The sequence below is a fragment of the Cupressus sempervirens genome, chromosome 5 (assembly GCF_028749045.1).
Source record: "Cupressus sempervirens isolate cs-2001-9-10 chromosome 5, ASM2874904v1, whole genome shotgun sequence".
Taxonomy (NCBI): Eukaryota; Viridiplantae; Streptophyta; class Pinopsida; order Cupressales; family Cupressaceae; genus Cupressus; species Cupressus sempervirens.
Genome location: NC_143122.1, coordinates 221,692,504 through 221,718,595, shown reverse-complemented (window position 1 = coordinate 221,718,595; position 26,092 = coordinate 221,692,504). Strand labels below are relative to the sequence as shown.

Below are 26,092 nucleotides of genomic sequence, written 5' to 3'. Positions count from 1 at the left end.
CTAAGCCGGAGCAAGTTTTATGCCTCGAAATCTACTAGAAAAGTTGAGAAAGTACAATGTTTTACTTATATCATTTTCATTAGGAATCATTTGTACAAACATGAGAGTTTTTGTGTCTCCTACAAATATAATTAATCTCAAATTGTTGCAAGTTGTTTCAATCAACTTAGGATAGAGTAGCAACTAAAAGAAGAAAATAGAAATCCAAATATTTAGAAAGGAAAGATTCACACCTAATGAATCTTGTAGCAGATGTGTTAATTTGGAGTTTTTTTATCCAAACAATAGATCATAGAAGTTGAGAAAGTTGTTCTCTTTTAATGTATAAAACATAAAACATAAAGAGAGAGAAAGAGATTCTGTTATGAAACAAACCTGAATGGAATGTGACTATTCTTGGTTGCTAGATAAGATATTACACCCCCAAGTGCATAGAGTGATTTGTTAATGTTATGTGCCTCTTTAAGGTGCTCTCCTTGAACATCAGTTTTAGCAACTTGCTCACTACCTACAAGATCCATGAGCCAAAGCTTGCTTCTTGTGCACTCTCTATTAATCAAATTCTCACCTTTAACCATCACACAAAGTATACTACAAAATACCAATACATAAGGACTTATTGAAAATAAAACATATGATCAACATCCAATGCACAAAATAAAACATAAAAATTTCAAATGATTTTTCTATATGATATTGTCCACAGGATTAAAAAAATTTGAGTAGTTATGTGCTAGGGAATCAAAAACCTAATTTATATGAGTAAGACTAAAGCACAAGATACAAATTAAAGAATTAAAAATTTGAATAAATTATCTTCAAGGGTATCACATACTAGTTTGAACAACTACAATGTTCATTAGCATTAGTTGATCCAACAACTTGAGCAGTACTTCGAGTTTGCAATACCTCCCAAACCTCACTCATGCTATGTGCTTAAGCTTCAACAAGCCCTAGAACATGATGAACCCCTTTAGCTACCTATTTTATCTCCAACCTATCAATAACACATGCAAAAATTTCAAATAATTTGGCTTATTATCAATATTCAAGAGCTATATAATGACAAGATAAATCATGAAGCATTAAATGTGTTTAGGATTTACTTCTTAATGGTTTGTCCTAGTTGAGGAGGAACTACAAGAAAATCTCAGATTTTCTCATTGTATACTTCTAGGAAACTAATAGAGATATCATACTTCACTTGCCCTTTTCTTTCATGATCTACTTTGAAGAGATCCTCTAATGTTCGATAGTTGACACCTCACTTTTCTTTTGTTCCTTCCATTCTAAATGTCTTCGAAGTTCCAGTTTGTCCATATGCAAAGATGCAAACATTGTACCCATCCAAATCTAAAATAGCAACTGATGCAGTGTCAACAAAAACATCCTTTGCTAGAATAACAATAGTTACAATTGAGTTGTTTGTGAGAAATATAAATTAAACTTAAAACTCACAACTCTAAACCTAATTTTTTTTGCTCAGCATATGAAGGTGCCAAGTTCTAGTTTTACTTGGCACTTGAAGGTGTCGAGTCATAGATTGCTTGACACTTGAAGATGTCGAGTGCTAGGCAATAGGTGCCAAGTGACAAGATGCTCGACACTTGAAGAAGAATGCAATACAAAGAAAAAATGCTTGGCAACAATGGATGCTGAGTAAGCTCGGCTCCAACTGAGAAAGTTTATAACTTAGAAAAAATTCTAATGTGAATGCATTCACCATTAAAACTAGAGAGCCAAGCTTTAACCTTTCAAACAAATTTCTCAAATGCAATAAATAGAAGAGGAAGAACAATAGATTCAAGTATGTCTGCTTTATTTTCTATTCAACTAAGATTTAAACTATTACAAAATATGGGAGCATTAAGCTTCAACCAAAAAACCCTAAATCAACCCTAAAATGGTAAAACTTCAAACTTCAATAAACTTTAAACTTGCAGCTCTAATGGCTGCATACAATGGTTCCTGGAGCAATCACTGCTTCTCAAGTTGAAACCAATAAACTACAAACTTACAGAATGATAGGAAGAAGCATGTGTAACTGCAAGCATGACAATGATTCCTTCTGTCTCTACAATGACTGATCAGCTGATCAACTTTTTCCTTCTCTCTCTGCTCTGCAACTTCTAAGCACTTCCTCTAACTTCTCTCTATCTGGTCGAATGAATTTGAGACATTCTTTTTTTTTTTCTACCACAAAAAATTTCCCCTTCTTTTCCAAATTTGAAAACTCACCTGCCCCTATCAATTTTTCTATCTGTTCTACAATCCGTCAGGGGTAGTAGGTGGGCATTTGGCTCCAGGGGCAAGATAACCACTGCATTAAATTCCAACACTCCCCATTTGTCTCGAGCCAAACAAAACAAGGATCACTACTAATCCATATCAACTACACCAAGACTCTCTCTTAAGTGTACAAAAGTTCCAATGCCTAATGGCTTAGTAAAAATGTTTGCTAGCTATTGCTCAGACTTACAAAATTCTATTTTGATATCCCCATTCTCCACCAACTTTCTGATGAAGTGATATGTAATTTCAATGTGCTTGCTTCTACCATGGAAGACTAGATTCTTGGACAGTGCAATTGAAAAGATGTTGTCACAATAAATTGTGGTTCCATCTTCTTGCCTTTTATTTAGATCTGTCAAGATCCTTCCTAGCCAAATAGCTTGACATGTTGCTACATTTGCTGCTATGTATTCAGCCTCTACTATAGATTGAGCAACAATAGGTTGCTTTTTGGATGCCCATGAAATTGCACTGGATCCCATATGAAACACGTACCTAGAAGTGCTCTTCCTATCATCTAAACTTCTAGCCCAATCACTATCAGTATAACCTACCAACTTGAGTTCATTTGATGGAGTATACAAAATTTCAAATCCCTTGGTACATTTCACATACCTTTAGATCCTCTTTCCTACTTGCCAATGGGAATCCTTTGGTGTTTCCATAAATTTGGAAATCAAACTTACTGCATGCATTAGGTCTAGCCAAGTTGCAGTCAAATACATTAAACTTCCAACCATACTCTTGTATAGTATTGGATCCACTCTTTTGCTAGAGTCTTCCTTGCTCAACTTTAGACCTACTATTGTTGGTGTGGGGACTGCCTTAGTGTTCTGCATTTTAAATCTCTCTAAGATCTGCCTTGCATATTTTTCTTGAAAGATGAAAATTTCATTATGCATTTGTTTTACTTCTATGCCTAGAAAGTACTTCAAGAGACCAAGGTCTGTCATCTCAAATTCATTTTTCATGGCCTATTTGAAATCACCAATTAGAACCTTGTCATTACCAGTAAAAATCAAATCATCTACATACAAGACAATAATTAACACATTTCCATTTCCCACCTTGATGTAGAGAGTAGGCTCACCATTGCTTTTGCTAAAACCATTGCTCATTAAATATGAGTCAGTTCTACTGTACCATGCCCTTGGAGCTTTCTTGAGCCCATAAAGAGCTCTCTTCAATCTATATAATTTGTTCTCTTCACCTACAACTTCATAATCAGGTGGCTGCTCCACATATACTTCTTCTTTCAATACACCATTTAGGAAGGTGGACTTCACATCCATTTGTAATACCTTCCACTTGTGCTGAGCTGCAATTCCTATGATAGCACACACGATTTCTATTCTTGCAACCGGGGCATATGTCTCATCATAATCTCTGCCATACTACTGTTGGTAGCCCTTGACTACTAGCCTTCCCTTATGCCTATCAATTTTTTCTTTAGCATTGCATTTGGTCTTATAGACCCATTTCACTCCAATCACTTGTCTTCTTGGGAGGCAAATCAGTTAGCTCCCATGTCTCATTTCTTTCTATTGCATATATCTCCTCATCCATGGCCTTACACCATTTCTTCTCCTTAATAGCTTCTTCAAAATATATTGGATCACTATGAGAAAATAATGCAAAATTAACACTCTCATCATAATCTTCATAGCTTTCATCTCGGTATATCTCCCTAAGACTCTTGGTCTTTCTTGGTAACAAGGAGGAGAGTGTGGGATTAGAATCTTCACTAGTACTCGGCACTAACACTCGGTCATGCCTAGATGAGCTCGGTAATGACTGAGGTTACTTGCCTTTTCTTCTATCTGCTCCTTCTTCTTGCTATTCATTAGCATCCTCTTCACTCATAATTGACACTTTACTAGAAGTGCTTGGTGACTCATCAATCAGTCCATACCAAGACTGATTTTCAAGAAATTCTACATCTCTTGAGAGATTCATCTTATTGTTCAATGGGTCATACAATTTGTATGCCTTTGATTTTGAGCTTCACCTTTTTCATCCAATTTTTTCCTTTCCTCTTTAGGCACATATGCATATGCAACACATCCAAACACCCTTAGGTGTTCAATTGTCCATCTTCCTCATGACCATGCTTCCATTGGAATTCTATCACGAACTACCTTTGTAGGACACCTTTTAATTAGGTAAACTGCTATTGCCACAACCTCTACCCAAAATTCAGTTGGGAGACCTTTCTCTTTCATCATGCTCCTTGTAGTTTCAACAATGGTCTTGTTCTTTCTTTCAACCACCCCATTCTACTGTGGTGTATAGCTACCTGTGAGCTCTTTCTTTATGCCATGTTTCCTACAAAAATTTACAAAAGAATTGGAGGTATACTCCCCTCCTCTATTTGATTGTAGGACCTTGATATACCGTCCATATTCTCTTTCAACCTAGGCTTTAAATTCTACAAATTTATAAAATGCTTCAAATTTATTATTTAAGAGATACACCCATGTTCTACAACTGAAATCATCAATAAATGTCATAAAATAAGTACTCCCCCCAATGGAAGTAACTTGCATAGGACTGACTAGGTCAGTATGCACTAACTCTAATGGATATCTAGCCCTCTTAGAATTTTCAAAATTAAAGAGAGGCCTATGTTGCTTACCCAAAATACAAGCCTCATAGTTGTCACATGAATTTCCTATACATGGCAAACCTTCTACTATTCTTTTATTTGACAACAAATTTAAACCAGCATAGCCTAGATGACCATACCTGAAGTTCCATAGTCATGAGGGGTCTTCAATCCCACTCCTTAGGGCTGATTATGTGTGAGATGCAATGCCAAATTGAGATGAGAAACATGTCTCTATACTCAAGGGAAACATTATGTTCTTTGTCATTTGAACTGTTGCAAGTAAGTTCTTGCTCCCACCCTTTTCATGAATGACACACGTGACATTCTCCATCAACACTTTCTATCCATTTTGAATGAGCTGACCAATTCTCATCAAATTGTGCTTCATATCAGGAGAAAAATAAACATTTTGTATTTCCTTCTTCTCACCTTTCTTGGTGTGGACCATAATTGACCCTTTGCCCACTACTAGTAGGGTTCCATTGTTATCCATTTTAATCTCAGATTTCAAACTCTTGTCAATGAATGGAAACAAGGTTTCATTACCACTCATGTGGTTGCTACATCCACTACCAAGGTACCAAACCTCTGGGCTTTCTTCTTCACCAACATTACACATGATGAAGGCATTAACAATGTTTCCACTTCCCATGTACACATCAGCCACATTTGCGTGTCTTGACTGATCATTTTACTTCTTCCAACATTCACTTGCATAATGTCCATATTTATGATAGTAGTAGCATTCTACATTACTCTTATTTGAGTTATAATTTTTCTTACCTCCTCTTGAAGTATTTTATGAGCTGCTTGCTCCATCTGCCATTCCTAAACTTTCTGCTGCAACATTTCTTTGTCCTCCATTACCTTGGCCTCTGCCTCTGGAGTTTCTGCCTGAGCCATTTCTTCCTCTCCCCCTTCCTCTTGGATTTGATTGAGCCTTGAATGCTTGCTCTTGGGAAGAAGAAGATACAGATCTATTGATCCTATGCTCATGGGTTTGAAGAATACCCATCAACTCATCCATTGTCAAAACAATGAGGTCTTTTGCTTCTTCTATGGTCATGACCAAATTGTCATATTTATGAGGTAAACTTCTTAATATCTTTTCCACTATCCTCTTCTCTTGATAGTCTTCTCCATTTGACTTTAGTTGGTTAATCACATTGGAGGTCCTTGAGCTAAAGTTTTCAACTAATTCATTTTCCTTCATTTGAAGGTTCTCAAACTCCCTCCTTATATTCTGTAGCTTTATAGTACAAACTTTATCAGTTCACTTGAAGTTTGTCTCAAGGATATCCCATGCTTCATTTGCATAATTTGCTGCTGCAATCTTAGGGAATATTATCTTTGTCATTGCTACTTCAATCAAACTTAATGCCTTTACATCTTTCCTCCTTGACTCTTTTAAATGAGTCTTCTATGCATTTGTAAGAGCAACATACTAAGTTGGGTCTGTCACATCATTGAACCCATTAACTAAAAACTCCCACAAATCATTTGCAACCATTATAGTCTTCATCTTCTTTGCCCATATATCATAGTTTTGTCCATTGAATGGTTTTGGCTGCTAGCATATCTTTCCTACATCTCCTGCCATGTCAACTATCCTAGAAAAAATTGCCCTAACTCAGTGTAGATGTGGGGCCTCAAAGCTCTGATACCATGTGAAAAATATAAATTAAACTTAAAACTCACAAATCTAAACCTAAATTATTTTTGCTCAGCACATGAAGGTGTCAAGTTCCAATTTTTCTCAGCACTTGAAGGTGTCGAGCCACAGATTGCTTGACACTTGAAGGTGTTGAGTGACAGGCAATAGGTGCTAAGTGATAGGATGCTCAACACTTGAAGAAGAATGCTGATGGGGACACAACCCAAGAACAGAATGGAGACAACAGAAAAGGAAAATTGTATTAACTAAAAATAAGCTAGTACATTTAGTACAGAGAAAATAAACTTCAAAACATGCCCTAAGGGCTTACAATAACATAAATCTGGAGATAATTTCTCCTTTCAGTACCTCCTCTCAAACTCCACTCTGAACTTCCTTTTACAATGCCAAGAATCTCCTTAAATAGACCTCGGAGGTTTAAGGACTAAGAGTACATTCTAGAAAGTGCTAGTAGGCATCCACTGACCAAATAGAAGGTTCCAAAAGTTGCGTTAGAAGTTGGTGCAAATCTAGAAGAATTCAGAAATGGTAACCGAACTTCTGAGAGGCATAACTTTTGAATCGTAGCTCCGATTGACGAACCATTTACATTTCTGAAAAGCTCTCGAAGTGCTCTATAGCCCTATGGACCAGCTTTGCTCGTCCCCCATTTTTTGGCCCTTTTTGAGGTCATTTAATGTCCCTGAATTGACTTTGAAGCATTCTTAGGAGGTCTCCAAAACTCAAAAAATTGTAATAACATTCAAACCATGGGGCCTTTTGACCTGATTCTTTTTTTGGAATGCTCTAAATCACAGTTACATTCATCTAGCCAATTCACACCTTCTAGTTTACCAAAATGATGGCCCAATTACATGCTCCTATTTTTTCAAGATTTTCTAGCACACTGATAATGGAACTATGAGAGTTGGAATCTTTATTTGACCCAAATGGGTGTCCAAAAATGAAAACACATGAAACAGAAACTAAGTCTAAGTACATTTTTTGGGTGATATAGGATTTCCCTTATACCTCTGGATGCTCCTGCATTAGACATCGAGGGTAGATTGAAAAGTGACCCTGTCACTTTATGAATGGTAGAGGAAATCCCTAATGGGTAACCTTAGCTGCTGAAATCCAAGTTGAGTCCTCGATCGATCGTCCTTCCCATCTGACCAAATACTCTTCATACTATTTTTTTTTGGTACTCCTACCCACACGATGATCTAGAATTTCTTCTATCTCCTCCTTCTTAGAAGTCAGAATCGGACATGGCTCTAACACCAGCTCCTCATCTACACCATCATTATGATACTCTGTTAAATCTGCAATGTTGAAAATGGGAGAAATGTGAATACCATCTGGCAACTCCACTTCATATGCATTTTTTGAGTCATGTTTCTTCAAAATTTTGCAGGGGCCAAATTTCTTCATTTTCAGCTTGTTGTAAGTACCGACTAGAAATATTTCTTTTCGTAAGTGCACCATGACTACATCCCCTACTTGGAATTCCTTATGTCTTCTCCTTTGATCAGCCCTAGCTTTATACTCTTCATTCTTTTTGGTAATGTGTGCTTGAACCTCCTCATGAAGACACTTAATATGTTCAGCAAATTCTTTCGCTTCAGCACTTGTCCTCTCCCCTTACTCTACCTTCCTCAATCTAGTGCAGTCCTTGGGCTACTCCCATATACAATTTGGAATGGTGATTTTCCAGTACTCCCATTTACAGAGTTATTATAAGAAAACTCTGCCTGTGGTAGAATAAAATCCCATCCCTTGGGCTTATCCCCAACTAAACATCTTAGCAAATTTACCAGACTTTTGTTTACCACTTTTGTTTGACCATCAGTTTGTGGGTGATGCGTGGAATTGAATTTTAGGTCTGTTCTTAACTTTTTCCACAATGTCCTCCAGAAATACCTCACAAATTTAGTCTCTCTGTTAGAAACTATGCTCCTTGGAAGACCATGTAGTCTTACCACCTCTTTGAAAAATAAGTCTGCAATATGGACAACATCATGAGTTTTGTGGCATGGAATGAAATGTGCCATTTTGGAGAACCTATCAACCACCAAAAATACTAAGTCATTACCCCTTTGTGTCCTCGGCAATCCAAGAACAAAATCCATACTTATGTCCTCCCATGGCCTTGACGGAATAGGAAATGGATGATATAGGCTAGTATTGTGACTAAACCCCTTGGCAACTTGACAAACCTAGCAACTCTGTACAAACTTCTTCACATCCTGTGAAATTTGAGGCCAAAAATAATGTTCTCTAAGAATGGCAATGGTCTTATTTCGACCAAAATGTCCTGCCATCCCTCCACTGTGTTTCTCCTTAATCATATTTTCCCTCATGGAACTCCTTGGAATGCATAATTGACTACGCTTGAACAACATGCCATCCTGAATCAAATAGTCTAACCACTTGGTTCTATCTACAGCAACAGCTTCTTTACAAGCTTTCCATGCTTCAGCAAAATCAGGATCCTTAGGGTACAAATTCTTGAGTTCATCAAACCCAAATACTTCAACTTGCATTACTATAAGCAACAACTGTCTCCTACTTAGTGCATCTGCAACCTTGTTAGATTTTCCACTTCTATGCTTCAACACAAATGTATAGCTCTGCAAGAACTCTACCCACTTCATATGCCTCTGATTCAATTTACCTTGGCTATTTAGGTACTATAATGCCTGATGATTAGTATACAAAACAAATTCCTTTGGCAATAAATAATGCCTCCATTTCTTTAAGGCCTGAACTATTGCATAGAACTCTTGATCATAAACAGAATACTTCTTCTTTGCATCATTCAATTTTTCACTAAAATATGTAATAGGCTTACCTTCTTGGCTTAACACAGCTCCAATAGCGTTGCCACTGGCATCACAATCCCCCTGAAAAACCTTTCTAAAATCTGGAAGTGCCAACACAGGTTGTTCTATTACCTTCTTCTTCAGCAATTCAAAACTTCTCGCAGCTACTACGGTCCATTTGAAATCTTTTCTATCCCCTCTTATTGTATCAGTTAGGGGTGCACATATGCCACTGAAATTCTTAATAAACTTCCTGTAAAAACTAACCAGACCTTGAAATGATCTTACCTCAGTAGTAGACCTTGGAGTAGGCCATTCCAAGATGGCATTTACCTTTTTCGGATCCATTTTTAGACCTTCAAGTGATATAACAGACCCCAAATAGACTAACTCCCTTTTTGAAAAGATACACTTCTTCAGATTAATTAATAGTTTCTCTTCCCTTCGCCTTTCAAGGACACTACAAATATGCAATAAATGTTATTCCAAAGTCTTGCTGAAAATTAAAATATCATCCAAATAAAAAATAACAAATTTTCCCAAGAACTTCTTAAGTACCTCATTCATGAGTTGCATGAAGGTGCTTGGGGCGTTCGTCAATCCAAAGGGCATGACTAAACAATCATAAAGACCCTCCTTGGTCTTGAAGGCTATTTTCCACTCATCTCCTTCTCGAATCTATATCTGATGATAGCCAATCTTGAGATCTATCTTTGTGAAGTACTGAGCTCCACTCAAGCAATCCATAAGATCATCCATCCTTGGCAAAGGAAATCGGTACTTGATGGTTATCCTATTTATAGCTCGAGAATCTATACACATCCTCCACTCTCCATCCTTCTTTGGTGCGAGTACTGCAGGTACTGCACATGGACTTAGGCTCTCTCGAATCAAGCCCTTCCTCAATAGCTCCTGAACCTGTCTATTTAGCTCCTCTATTTCAACAGGAGTCATCCTATGAGCAGCCTTGTTAGGCAAACTAGCTCCTGGAATCAGATCTATCTGATGACTGATTTGCCTTACTGGTGGCAATCTATCTGGAACATTATTAGAGATAATATCTCCAAACTCCCCTAGTAAATTTGAAACTTCAAGTGGTATTTCACTACTACCTTCTTTATCTTTCCTAGGAATCAAAGCATAGCACATATGCTGATGTTTCATGCCATCTAAAAACATCCTTCCATCAATAAGACAAATCCTAGCATTGCTACATACCTTTTCGCCTTCTTGTTTCATGGGTTTCAATTTGTGGCGAACTCCATCCTTTGTTAGAGAGTATGTGTTTACATGACCATCATGTATTGCATGCCTATCAAACTGCCATGGTCTACCCAATAATAGATGGCAAACATCCATCAAAATAACATCACAAAGAAGTTCATCATGGTAACTCCCAATTTTAAATTTCACTAAACATTGTTCACTTACCAGGACCTTATGATCATCTTTTACCCAAGCAATCCGATAGGGCTGAGGATGTTTCTCCCTCTTGAGCTTCAACTTAGAGACCATCTCTTCTGATACCAAGTTATCAGTGCTACCACCACCAATGATCATGTCACAACATTTATCCTCACACTTCCATCTGGTACGGAACAGACTCCTTTGTTGTCTTGGTTCAATCTCACCACTTAGTAGGACTCTTTCATTTACCAAGGTCTCTCCTCTTTCTGCATCCTCTAAATGTGATGATTGTGCATCTTCATCCACATGAGCAACCCTAGCTTGGCCCTCAGCTCTCCTATTTGTCCTTCCTTGTCGTTGAGGGCATTCAAAGGCATGATGACCTTCTTCATTGCAATGGAAACAGGTACCACAAAAGTTGCCTCTTCCTTGTCCACGTCCTCTACCTCTTCCTCTTTGATTTCCAAAGTCTTGATCATGGGAGCGGTTGAAACCCTCATTCCTCTAGTTCCTGCTAGTACCCACATCTTCATTTTTCTTTTGGGTTTCATTGCAGCCTCTAGATGATCTACCGCTTCCCCTTCCTCCTTGACCGCACCCTCTTTGTCTTCCTTCAAACCTTTTATTCAGCTTCTCTTCAACTTGTAGGGCAAACTAGTATGCCTCTTCAACGCTGGTCATTCTTACCAAACTTAATTCCTCCTGGATGCTAGGTCGCAACCCACTGATATAATGAGCAACCTTCTCCTTATTTGCTTCTGCATGTCCCACTCTAATCACGTGTTGGTAAAATTCCTCTGTATATTCTTGGACTGATCTTCCTGCTTGCTTTAGCCCATGCATCTTCTTAAACAAATCAAGCTCATAGTCCATAGGAATGAACTGCTTCTTCAATTTGTCCACCATATGATCCCATCTTGTGATCTTCTCCTTATCTCTTCTGTTTCTTTCCAATTGGACCTCTTGCCACCGGATTTTGGCATGGCCTTTCAGTTTGGCCTTTGCAAACTTAACCCTATATGGGTCCCTGATATCCTCATACTCAAAGTATTCTTCTAGTTCATAGATCCAATCGATCAACTCATCTGGTTTCAGATTTCTTGAAAATACACCCACTTCAATTGTAGGTCTTTTCCCAAACTTAGTAATGGCCCTAAAAAGCCTTTTCCTCTGCATGATTTAGAACTTCCTCGTCAAATTCCCATTTCGGTCCAATTTCATCTTCTTCATTGTCATTTTCACTTTCATTACCTGCGGCCACAATTGTTCCTCTACAGAGCTCCTCCTGCAATGCTTGTACCTGCCTTTGGAGGGCTCTAACCTCCTTAGGATTAATAGCTCTGGCCCTTCCGCTATGCTCTCTTCATGGAGGCATCTTCTTAACTCAAACACACAACCACACAGTCCTGGTGCAAACTGCCTCACAGTCGGCGCTTTGTCTACACACTCAGGAAAATCAGCTCTGATACCACTTGTTGGGGACACAACCCAAGAACAGAATGGACACAATAGAAAAGGGAAATTGTATTAACTAAAAGTAAGCTAGTACATTCAGTACAGAGAAAATAAACTTCAAAACATGCCCTAAAGGCTTACAATAACATAAATCTAAAGATAATTTCTCCTTGCAGTACCTCCTCTCAAACTCCACTCCGAACTGCCTTTTACAATGCCAGGAATCTCCTTAAATAGACCCCAAAGGGTTAAAGACTAGGATTGCATTCTAGAAAGTGCTAGTAGGCATCCACTGACCAAATAGAAGGTTATAGAAGCTGCGTTAGAAGTTGGTGCAAATCTAGAAGAATCTAGAAACGGTAACTGAACTTTCGGGAGGCATAACTTTTGAACCGTAGCTCCGATTGACAAATCGTTTACATTTTCAAAAAGCTCTCGAAACATTGTATAGCCCTATGGACCAGCTTCACTCGTCCCCCATTTTTTGGCCCTTTTTGAGGTCATTTAAGGCCCCCAACTTGACTTTGAAGCATTCTTAGGAGGTCTCCAAAACTCAAAAAATTGCAATAACTTTCAAACCGTGGGGCCTTTTGACCTGATTCTTTTTCTGGAATGCTCTAAATCACAGTTACATTCATCTGGCCAATTCACACCTTCTAGTTTACCAAAATGATGGCCTAATTACATGCTCCTATTTTTTTGGGATTTTCTAGCACACTGATAGTGGAACTGTGAGAGTTGGAACCTTTATTTGACCCAAATGGGTGTCCAAAAATGAAAGCACATGAAACAGAAACTAAGTCTAAGTACATTTTTTAGGTGACACAGGATTGCCCTTATACCTCTGGATGCTCCTGCATCAAATGTAGTAGGTGCCGAGTTAGCTCAGCACTCAAAGAAAAAATGCTCGGCAACAATGGATTCCGAGTAAGCTCGGCTCCAACTGAGAAAGTTTTTAACTTAGAAAAAATTCTAATGTGAATGCTTTCACCATTAAAATCAAAGAGCCAAGCTTTAACCTTTCAAAAAAATTTCTCAAATGCAATCAATAGAAGAGGAAGAACAATAGATTCAAGTATGCCTGCTTGCTTTTCTATTCAACTGAGATTTAAACTATTACAAAATCTAGGAGCATTTGGCTTCAACTAGAAAACCCTAAATCAACCCTAAAATGGTAAAACTTCAAACTTCAATAAACTTTAAGCTTGCAGCTCTAATGGTTGCATACAATGGTGCCTGGAGCAATCACTGCTTCTTAGGTTGAAACCAATAAACTAAAAACTTATAGAATGATAGGAAGAAGCATGTGCAACTGCAAGCACAAAAACGATTCCTTCTATCTCTACAATGACTAATCTGCTGATCTACTTTTTCCTTCTTTCTCTAGTCTACAACTTCTTAGCTCTTCCTCTAGCTTCTCTCTATCTGATCGAATGAATCTAAGACATTCCTTTTCATTTTCTACAACACAAAATTTTCCCCTCCTTTCCAAATTTGAAAACTCACTTACGCCTATTAATTTTTGTGCCTATTCTGTAATCCGTCAAGGGTGGTAGGTGGGCATTTGGCTCCAAGGGCAAGACAATCACTGCATTAAATTCTGACATTGTTCCTAGAAATTATGTACTTCTCTACTTGACATGACAATAAAATTGAGTTTCAACTATAATATTTACAAATCTTATTCAATTTGTAAATAACATTTACCTTGACTGTCATGTTAGGTAAAAACTGAATCAAATATGAAGACTCTTTTGAGAACCCCATTTGCCCATATGTTGTTCTCAAGTCTTTGGTAACATCAAACTCTGCTACAGAAACAACTTCTTGCATGATCTCTTCGGCACTCAATGGCTGGCACCTATAGAAGACTCTAATGTTTCCTCCAAAAAAACAAAAGTAACTATGACCTCAGCATTTACCCCAATGACCTAATTATTCCAATGCAAATAATAAGAAACATGAAATTATTTACATGCCTTTGAGCTCCAGCAATTTGTTATAGAGTTGCTTGTGTTCCTTACATTCTTCTACAAAATTTTGTTTTTGTTTAATGAACTAGACTTTCAGTTCTTTGTGCTGATCAACTACAAAACAAAAAATTATAAAAATACCAGCTCCTTAAAGGTTTGCAATAAAAAGTTAAAAATAGTTCAAACATTTTAAATCTTACATAGAGCTTGCACATCAGAAGTCATTCCACTGATATCAGCAAATGATGAGACATGAGAATTAGCCTCCTCTGATACTTTAACATAGTCACTCTTCAGCATCTGCTATCTATAGAAACAAATCAAAAGCATTCTCAAATTGCATAGTTGATGCCTAGGGAAAAACAACTTTCTCATAATACAAAATATTGTTCTCAGTTCCTACCTTTAGCTTGTCACTGAATAGATGGATTTTAGAGGTCCACATTTTCTTCTCACTCTCATGCTTGTCCTGCAGATCCCTTAGCTCATTCTTTTCCTCAACACTTGGGAGTTACTTTGCTGGTTTTCTTTAAGATTGTTCTTCCTTTTTCTAGTTGTGGCTCACAAATTGTGATATCCCTCTCTTCTTCGTTGATGGGTATTATGTATAAGGGTTTGGGCCATCTCCTAATTTACCTAATAAGAACAAAATACCTCAAACCATGATTACATTTATCTAAATTTTAGTCGCTCCTAGGTTTATTCACGCACGCAACATGCTTTGAAGTGGTGTAGTTGTGAAGCAAGGTCAATCAAGTACGAAGAAAATAGTTGGACAAAGACCAATCCTATCACCGATGAATAATCAATTGTGTATCTAAAAGCATCAAGCTATGTACATCACCGAAGCACCGATGTTAATGTTTAATTGAACATCTTTTGCATCAAATTTAATAAGCCATTGAGCGTGTAACAAGAATGGGACCAGGGAACAGGGTAGTAACTAAACCAAAGACAGGTGGAAGTTGTGTTAATCCAGATTGAGGGAGAAGATGGGTCAGACATCAACGTCCATCACAAGCACATGTTATAGATGGAAGAAGTGATTTACACTCCATCAGGGCACATCGTTCGGCAACATAGTTGGGGAGGTCTTTCGAATACAAATTAATTTTACTAGAGGGCATCAACACATAATATATTTTAATATTCCCTTATACCCAGAATAGGATACAAGAAGAGACTTCACGGTGACTGTGAAGGGAAGAATGGAATCAGCATCCAATATTTTTATACATGAATATCTCTATATGAGGGAGACATCTACGGAGAATCAAACTAGTACTAACAGTTAACTTCTAGCCAATAGGAAAAGCAATTGGAAGTATCTGGACAATATGTTGTATAATTACAGAAGTCAAGTCAATCTTAAAATATTCAGAGTCTTAGAGCCATGTCTAGGCTAAGAAGTCATTATTGGTGAAAGTTATATATAGGAGGGAAAACATATATATAATCAGAACTTGTATAGTAAATGGACACTCGAATATATTACCTATCAAACATAATTTCTGCATATCCAATGATTGCTAAGAAATGTCAGAACTGTAGGAAATATTCATATATTAAACATTAAATAAGAAGAATCATCAGACGTAGTTTCTCCTCATTCCGTCCATATCTATTTGCAATTAGAAAAAAATGAGATGATTTATTATGAAGGAGGAAACTCTTGCAACAGAGATCTAAATTAGTTATTTAGACCAAAGATCATTACAAATATATGCATATCTATTATTGTTCATGATTAATTACTCCACCTTTCCTTGGAAATCTAACAAGAGTAATATTAAAAAAAAGAAGCATTGAGCTGAGGAGTGAAGCTGCAAATCCTTAAGGTCAAACTAAGGGGACAGTATAAGTTGGAATCTCTTCTTATAGCTATGGAAACTCTTGCAACAGAGATCTAAATTAGTTATTTAGACCAAAGATCATTACAAACATATGCATATCTATTATTGTTCATGATTAATTACTCCACCTTTCCTTGGAAATCTAACAAGAGTAATATTTAAAAAAAAAAAAAACATTGAGCTGAGGAGTGAAGCTGCAAATCTTTAAGGTCAAACTAAGGGGACAGTATAAGTCAGAATCTCTTCTTATAGCTATGTCTCTTACATCTATTTTTTTGGTTATTCTTTATTGTTGTTTATCTTGCTTTTATGGGCTAAATCCAACATGGACTATTGTTAGCAAATAGAAGAATGGTCCTAGTACCTCTTCTTCTCCTCTTTCTCTAGCTGTGAAAGAGAACTAGAAGTACTTATATTAGCTCTGTAATAGCTTTGTTTTCTTTTCCTCAACACTTAGGAGTTACTTTGCTGGTTTTCTTTTAGAGCATTCATCCTTTTTCTGGTTGTGGCTCACAACTTGTGATATCCTTCTCTTCTACTTTGATGGCTATTATTTATAAGAGTTAGGCCATCTCCCAATTTACCTAATAAGAACAAAATCTCCTCAAACCATGATTACATTTTTCTAAATCTTAGCTGCTCCTATGTTTATTCATGCATGCAGCATGCTTTGAGGTGGTGTAGTCATTAAGCAGTGTCAATCAAGTATGAAGCAAATAGCTGGACAAAGACCAATCGTATCACTAATGAATAATTAGTGGTATATCTAAGAGCATCAAGCTATGTACATCACTGAAGGACCGATGTTAATGTTCAATTAAAGATATTCCTCATCAAATTTAATAAGCCATTGAATGTGTAACAAGAGTAGGACAAGCGAACAGGGCAGTAACTGAACCAAAGACAGGTGGAAGTTGTGTTAATCTAGATTGAGGGAGAAGATAGGTCAGACATCAACGTCCATCACAAGCACACGTTACAGACAGAACAAGCGATTTACACTCCATCAGGGTAGACAGTTCAGTAACATAGTTGGGGAGGTCTGTCGATTACAAATTACTTTGATTAGAGGGCATCAACACACAATATTTTAATATTCCCTTATACCCAGAATAGGATACAAACAGAGAATTCATAGCGACTGTGAAGGGAAGAATGGAATCAGCATCCAAAGTTTTTATACATGAATATCTCAATGTTCTACATTAGGGAGACATCTACAGAGAATTAGAACAGTAATAACAGTTAACTTCTAGCTAATGAGAAAAGCAATTGAAAGTATCTAGACAATCTGTTGTATAGTTACAGAAGTCATTGTTGGTGAGATTTATATGTAGGAGGGAAAATATATACTTAATTAGAACTTGTACAATAAATGAACACTTAATCTATTACCTATCAAATGTAATTTATGCATATCCAATGATTGATAAGAAATGTTACAACTATGGGAAATATTCATCTATTAAACATTAAATAAGAAGAATCATCAGATGTGGTCTCTCTTCATTCCGTCCATATCTATTTGCAATTAGAAACAAAGCAGACAATTTATTAAGAAGGAGGAAACTCTTGCAGCAAAGATCTAAATTAGTTATTTAGACCAAAGATCATTACACTATCAACTCTTTTGATGATACATATCCTTAAAAATTTCAATATTATAAGTTGATTTCATACAATTTTAACTGAGTTACATATCACAATTACTATGGAAAAAGAAGACGAAGCCCAAAGAGTAAAGGAAAACAATTATACCCTCAAGGATATGGAAATTTGAAATTTGATTGGTACTTGTTGTAACTGCAAGCAACATATTTATTTGATGACAAAAGACTGATGCCCTATTCCACATGCTCACTCCATACATTATAACAATCATTGCAGTTTGGGAGACAATGTCTCTGTATCTATCATTCAGTTCATCAAACACTTCTAACACATTCTCAATCATACATTTCATCAAACATTGATCATGTATCGTCAACCAGACATTTCGTCAAACACATATAATGTATTCTGAACACATCCACATATAGTGTACATATATACAATAGCATTCCATTCAAAATAATGATATTCATTTCTTACAGTTTGATAATGGACTACCTTACCAATTTTAAGATCTAAAAACTTTCAACATTCGATAAAAAATAGGTTTCTATCAGCTAAAACCCTTACCTTTTTATCCCTAATTACAAGTTTGGCATCCAAACAAGCGTAGAATAGAATGATTACGGAAAGAGTCGGAACATGATGCCTATCATTTACAGGAGAAATAATGCATTTATCTATTTATTTTTTCTCATCAAAATATCATATGAATTTCCACCATTGTGCATGGACACATAATTGCAGGATGGTTGGGAGGCAAAAAAGAAATAGACAACCAAAGGTCCAAAACATGGGAAAAACTAATCCTGCAAAATCTGAGTGTATCTTGACAAATCTGAAATGTTGATCTTGATAATGAGGGCATTCCTTAAAAAAATAGTAACCCTTGAGCATAATGATACTCAAAATACCCCATTTTTATGATTATTAATTTACTAAAATATTTATTTTATTTTAAATTTTAATTAGCCCACAATCTCACATCAGTATATAATAGCTACGCAAGGAAGAATAACAGTGCAATTTTTTCAATCCAAAACTAGGAAGGAATATAAATGTAGTGTTATTTTATTATAATGGATTTTAGCATGTGAATTCCTAAAATTTTATAAAGTATTTATAATAGAAATAGATTGTAAATTAAATTAAGTAGAAGTAGTTTGATAAATTAAATATACATGATAGATTTCAAAAGTAGAAGTAAATTTAAAATTAGTAGTGGTTCAAAATTCATTCACTTATAAATCATGAAATAACACTATTATCTTTTGTCCTACAAGTCAAGGTGAATTTTTATCTACAATGAGATTTATTGAAGATTTTAAACTCAATAAATTGTGTTTTAGAGCACTTATATGTACCTATTTTCAATTTAATTTGGAGTAATTTAAATTGTAAGAGATTCACATCTTAAGTTACATTTTTTGTTGACACAAATTAGAGCTTCCAAGTTTAGGGTTTTCAGAAATACCCAATTCATTAGTGATAATAAACCTTTAGAATTGTATTTTTGTGGGGGTATATTAAAACATATGATTGTGGTGATTATATTAGGTCAATCATTTTATTACTAATTATGTTATATCACTAATATATTTAATATTTTTTGAATAATTTTTTTATTATTTGTTAATTTAATAATATTTTTAAAATTCAGTGGATGATCAACATGAAAATGTGTTCCTAAAAGTAGTAGTCAAGCATCATTTTAATAAGTTCCTTTAGTTACTTCACTATGGTAAATAAAACATTGAAAGAAGGTAGGAGCAACTGAGAAAAATAATTTGATTGCATAGCAACATATACATTATTTATAATAAAACTATTGAATAATAGTGTAAAAAAATAATAATCATTCATTTAGTCATCTTCATCTGGGTGACTAATTATTTAGTCATTTATTTTTTCATTTTAATTAATATGGCCTTGTGATTTTACCCAATGATCAAATCAGTCATTTACTTAGTCATTTATACTTATGAATTAAAAAAATTGGTAGAATTTGATCATTTTTAGTCATGTGACTAAAAATATTAGTCACGTAGTCATTTATTTTCCCAAATTCTACTAGTACTTCTCAAATCTCTCTGATATCTCTTCTAGTGCAACTCCTTGTATATCCTCCCTCTTTCTCCGATTTCTACCTCTTTGAAAGCAATGCTAAAGATTTTTCATCTATATAGGCAAATATAATCAATTTAGGTTCTCCCTCTGTCACTTTGCATGTGACTATAAATCTTCTATTTTCAACTCCTTCTTTACTTTAGGAGGGTCCTAAACTAATATTCTCACAATGCAAGTTGTATAAAAATATCTAAGAATCTTTGCAACAATCCCAACAACTAGTGCAAGATCAAGTATGTTATGAACTATATATTGCAATTTGGCAATGATAAACCTATACAATGTTTGATTTACTTAACAAAGCCATCAGTTTTGGATAGTTTGTGTCCTATCACCATAGGAATACTAATTGGTTTTGAATCTTCCATACCGAGAGTTTTCAATATTTCCATCACATACTTGGACTAAGTGATGTAAATACCATATTCTATATTATATACCTACAATCCAACAAAGAACTTTATTTCTCCAAACATAGATATCTCAAACTCTTTGATCATTTCATTGGCAAATGTCTTACACAATACATTTTGTCATCCAAAGATGATATCATCAAGAAATATTTCAGTTGGTAAGATTTTGTTACCCCCTCCTATCTTCAAGTATAGATTGTTGTTGTCAGTAGTCTTCTCAAAACCAATTTTCACAATATAGTTGTGTTTCATACCATGCTTTGGGAGCTTGCTTCAAACCATATAAATCTTTGTTCAATCTACACACTATGTTCTTGTTTTCTAGATCAACAAATCCTTCAAGTTGGTCTATGTAAACCTCCTCTTCTAGTATATCATTCAAATATTTTGACTTAACATCCATTTGATAAATTTTAAATCCTTTGTAAGCAGAGTAAGAAAGTAGAGTACTTACTCCTTCCAATATTGCAACAAGGGAAAATGTCTCTTCATAGTCAATTCCATCTTCTTGTGCACATCCTTTGCAAACTAATCTTCCCTTATTCCTTGTAACTTCTCTATTGTCATCCATTTTGTTTCTATACACCCACTTTGTTCCAATAAAATTATTGTTCTTAGGTTTGGGTACAAGTGTTCTTGTTTTGTTCTTCTCAATTTGATCAATTTCTTCTTTTATGGCTTGATTCTAGTCTTCGCTTTCTAATGCATCCTTCACTAACTTAGGTTCATGCATGCTTAAAAAATATGTGTCATTTCTCAACCTATTCCTTTCCATTGGTCTATCTTCTTTATCTTTAATAATTTTTTTAGTAGTGTGATGTCTTCTGACATACTTTGACAACCTTGGCTCTATTCTCCTTTCTATAATGGGTCTTTCATGAAGTTCAATTTCAGATTCACTATGCACTTCTTTATCAAGTAACTCAACATTCTTTTTATGTAAATTGATCTCAATATCAAATTGTACCTTAGCTTTTGATTGAGACTCAATTTATGAATGCAACTCGACATCATTGTATGTGACTCAATAGTCACTGATTATTCTTGATTAGCAACTTGGTTTGTAGAGTTATCAACATTATCAACCATGTCTTCATAGTAGTACATAAAGGTTCTATAATTTTTAGGTTCCTTCTTTTGTTTATCTTCGTGCACTTCTTTATATTCATCAAACTTTACATTTGCACTTTCCACAACTTGGTTAGTGTTAGTATTTAAACACTTATAAGGTTTACTTCATATGGAATAGCCTAAGAATATACCTTCTTCACTTTTAGCATCAAGTTTATTATTTTTTTTGTCCTTAAGAATGTAACACTTGCTTCCAAATACCATAAAATATTTGACATTTGGTGAGTATCGATACCATTATTCAAAATGTGAGGAATGTGTACCTTTCTGGATTTGTATTCTATTCAAGGTATAGAAAGCTGTATTGATAGTTGTTCTCTCTAGCATTTGAAAGAAAAATTTGTGTCCATTCTTAGTGTTCTAGCACAATCCATTATAGAGTTGTTCCTCCTTTAAACAATTCCATTTTGTGAAGGGGTCCTAGGTGCATAAGTTTGTCTCTTGATTCCTCTATCATTGTAGAAGTTTTAAAACTATTTGATGTAAACTCTCCACCTTTGTCAGATATTAGAAATTTCAAGCCTTTACCAATTTTCTTTTAAACTATTGCTAGATACCATTCAAACATTTGAAAAGCATCATATTTTTCTTTTAAAAGCATCACTATCATCATTCTTGAGTAATCATTCAATAAATAAGATAATGTACTTGTCATATTTTTAGGTTTGCAAATAAATTGGTCCACATAAATTAGTATGAACTAATTCTAGAATTTATTTTGAAGTATGAGTCTTACTTTTAAAACTAGATTTTTTCATCTTGCCTTATTAACATTTTTTGCAAAATCAATTTATCAAGTTTTTTCAGTTTTGGGAAACCTTTGAATCTTTTCATCTTACTGATACTAACCAAATTGTCAAAATTTACATGACATAACCTCTTGTGCCATAGCCACACATCATCAAATTGTACAACAAGACAAGTAGCATCATCCATATCAAGATAAAATAGATTACCACTAGTCTGAGCTCCACTTAAAATTAATTTTCCATCAATGTCATAAATCTTAGCCTTCTTGTTATCAAACTCAACTTTGCATCCTAAACTATTCAATTGTGACACACTCAATAGATTATAGTTAAGTCCTTCCACATAGTAAGCATCATCACACATGATCTTGTTTGTTAATCTTATTAATCCTCTTCCTTTTATTAGATAGGGTGCATCATTACCAAATCTAATACTATTTCTATTGTAATACTCAAGGGAAATGAACCTACTTTTGTCTCCAATCATGTGATGTGAACATCCACTATCAATGATCCATTTGTCAATTTTGTTCACATAAGATATCAATGTAGTTGCCTCATCTTCATCAGAATCATCTTTCATAGCAACATAGAAAACTTCATCATCATGATCATTAGATTCATCATTGGATTTTTCTTTAGTAATGTGACAAGCCTTCTTTCCCTTGTCCTTATAGCCTTTTTTATTGTCATCTTTTCTACCTTTGTATTGGTCTTCATTCTTCTTTTTTGACTTTTCTACACATCCTGTTGCAATACGACCAACCTCATTACAGTTCAAATATATGATGGGTAACTTACCTTTGTATTTTCTTTTGCCTCTGTGAAATTTCCTAGCCAATAGTGCTTTTAGTTCTTCTAGCTCTTCATCATTTGTATCATTATCACTAATAGAAGGTTTGACCTTTTTCTTTTTCTTATCTTTTGGTTCTTTTAGTGTCATCTTATCTTCAAAAGAAGATTCAACATTCTCAGATTTAGAATTACCAAAATTTGAAAGTTCAAAAGTAGTGAGTCTACCAACTAGTCCTTCAAGGGTCAAATTACTTCTAGGAGTACACCTCAATTCTTATATAGAAGAGACTCTAATAGCATAGATAGGTAGATGGTTTCTCAACACTTTACTAATCATAGTCTCATCTTCAATCTTTCCATTATATCCTCAAATTGCAATAACAACATCTTTGATCCTTGCACAATATTAAACTATAGTCTCACCTTCTTGCATTATTATTTCATCAAATTTCCTCTAAGAATTTTAGCTTTGGCTCTCATCACATTCTTGTCTCCTCCATAGATTTTCTAGAGGGCATCCCACATCTTCTTAGTAGAATCACATAATTTGATATCATCAAACTTCGAAAAGTGTAGGGAAGATGCAATCTCCAACATTTCCTGATTGTGTTCCTTCTTTTGTTTCAACTATTTAGCAATTGGGGCTCCAGTTGGATCAACATGTTCAATGGTGATAGTTGACTGTACATAATCTCCAAGTCCTCCTAGATGTAGCTTCATCAAACTTTACCATCTAGAAAAGTTTTCCTTGTTTAACTTGGGCACCTCCTTTCTATACATGTTGATCTTTAGCTTTAAGTACCTTCAAACTTTTTATTCACTAGCACTTGGTGTTCTAATACTGATTTTTGGAGTCTATAGAATAACTAAGAGGAGGTCAATCAATTATCCAAGGTCCAAATTTATAAATAAATTTTTGTAGTTCTTCAACTTATGCATCCATTGATCATTCAATGTCTTAAACTTTTGTGTAGTGCCTACCCTAGGTTACATATTTCTAGTTACATTGTTGCTGTCATTGCCGAACTCTATTAGGCTAGTTTTATGTTGATGGTTACTAGCATTGTTTTGAGACTATCAGATAATTATGTTACAAATTCAATTGATATATGATGAGATTACTTAGACTCTAAATTTCATGTATGCATGATGATTATTAAATTATTCTCAGTTTTTGATGATGTTCAGCTAAATGGATTATTATATGTGTGTGTCATCTTATGGATACTTACCCCATACTGAATGTGTATTCTGTGCATGTTTGTTCTCTTTATGTATGGAATTTTTGATGTGGTTAAGGAAGGGAGTCGTAGTCACCTACTAGTCAGGATCTACACGATGCACCACTTCCTGCCATTGCCTTTTTAGCTTAGCATATATATATTGTATGTAGATGCATAGATTTTATGTAAGTTGCAAGTACCAAGTATCGACTTCCCCAAATTGTTAGGATGAGTGTACCCTATCAAATTATCTCAATGGTAAGAGAGGGGAGATAAATTCTCAAGTCCAACTCCTAAATCCTTAAACCATTTGTCCTAGAAAGGTAGGACAAGTATCTGAGATGTTTTACTCATAGAATGTGTCGGATGATGTAATTCGTGGCTTTAACCCCTTAGACTAATTTTGTATGGATTGTTCTATGATGAGTTCTCATATTTTATTTTGGAAGTCAGTGGTGAATTTTCTATTAATTAAGTCTAAAAATTAAAGGATTTAATTAATGACTTAATTATTTTGAGAAAAATTAATATAATATTATGATATTTTGATTTTAATTAATCAAATGAGAAATTAACTAAATAAAGAAACTAAATAAAATAATAAATAAATAATAATATTAACAATAATAAAAGAATTAAAATAAAATTCATAAGTCTACCTAAGAGTGTGTGCACCTCTTTTATGCACATATTTCTATAATGCAAGAGTTAGCACACAAATTAAGCACATGGTGTCTACAACCTTGTGACTCATCTAGAAGGTTGGAAAAGGTTTGTGCTTAGTTGTCAACACTTATCTTATCTTCTAGTTGTTTCTAGAGACATTCTAGGTGCTTCTTGAGAGGTCCTTATATTTAGGCACTCCTAGTAGCTCATAGAGTGTTTTAGGGTGGATCTGCGAATGCTAGATAAGGAAGGGGCTTTCTTTGTAGATTTTGAGGAGAAGTGAATTAGTATTAGTGTCCAGGTAGACACTTGTGATTTTGCATATGTTATTTCACTTCTTCCACTTCCTATCTTCTTCATGTTTTCTGAATGCTTTCTGAGGAATTCTTGAAATGAATGTTTCAGTTGCATGCATTTTCGATTGTGAATATTTAATTTTTTGTATGGAAATTAAAACACCACATGCATATAGCTCTCTTCAATAGATCTGAGAAATTTATTAGGCTAGGGTTTAAATGTTACAAATGAATTTTTCTTAGAAGGAATAAATAGTTAAATTCAAAAGCAGATACATTGCATTCATACCTTAGATTTGATCTTGATATATATATATATATATATATATATATATATATATATATATATATATATATATATATATATATATATATATATATATATATATATATATATATATATATATATATATATATATTCATTTTAAAACATATGGTTGTGCAACTTTCATAATTTAAATTATAAATAAAAGAATATATATTAAAAAAAAAATTTGAAATACATTTGGGAAAAACGTTTTATATTAAAAAGAAATTTTAAAAAAATTATATGGGAGGGGTGGAATGTACCCAACCCCTACCCCCATTCACTTAATGCACATAATGTGACCAGCGGCCACTATACCTGTAATCACAGGTATTGCAACTGCATTCGCAGACCTGTGACAACAAGTTAGGGACCACACAACCCAGCTTCAAAGGCTTGCACATAGTATAGACTACCATGCATTTAAAACTATGCCAGTATAAATAGACTGCCATATATTATAACCACAGCCAAATACATATTTTAAACCGCGACATTGTCAATAATAAAGCCATGCCTATACTGGTCTGATCGAAGGGTATGGGCGGTGGGTACAGATGTTTCATGTCTTATTTTTATTTCTTTAACAATGTTATATGATATGTAATCGGGTTTTAATACTTTTTAATGTTAATTTTATTATAAGATATTACTATTAAGTATTAATAATATTAAACATTGATTAATGCATAATTTATTAATGAAAT

General features: G+C 34.8%; 1 pseudogene; it reads right to left on the bottom strand.

Moving 5' to 3' along the window:
- On the bottom strand, positions 1–25,951 carry LOC149555229 (kinesin-like protein KIN-14R; annotated as a pseudogene).
- Between the last annotated feature and the right edge of the window lie 141 nt (positions 25,952–26,092).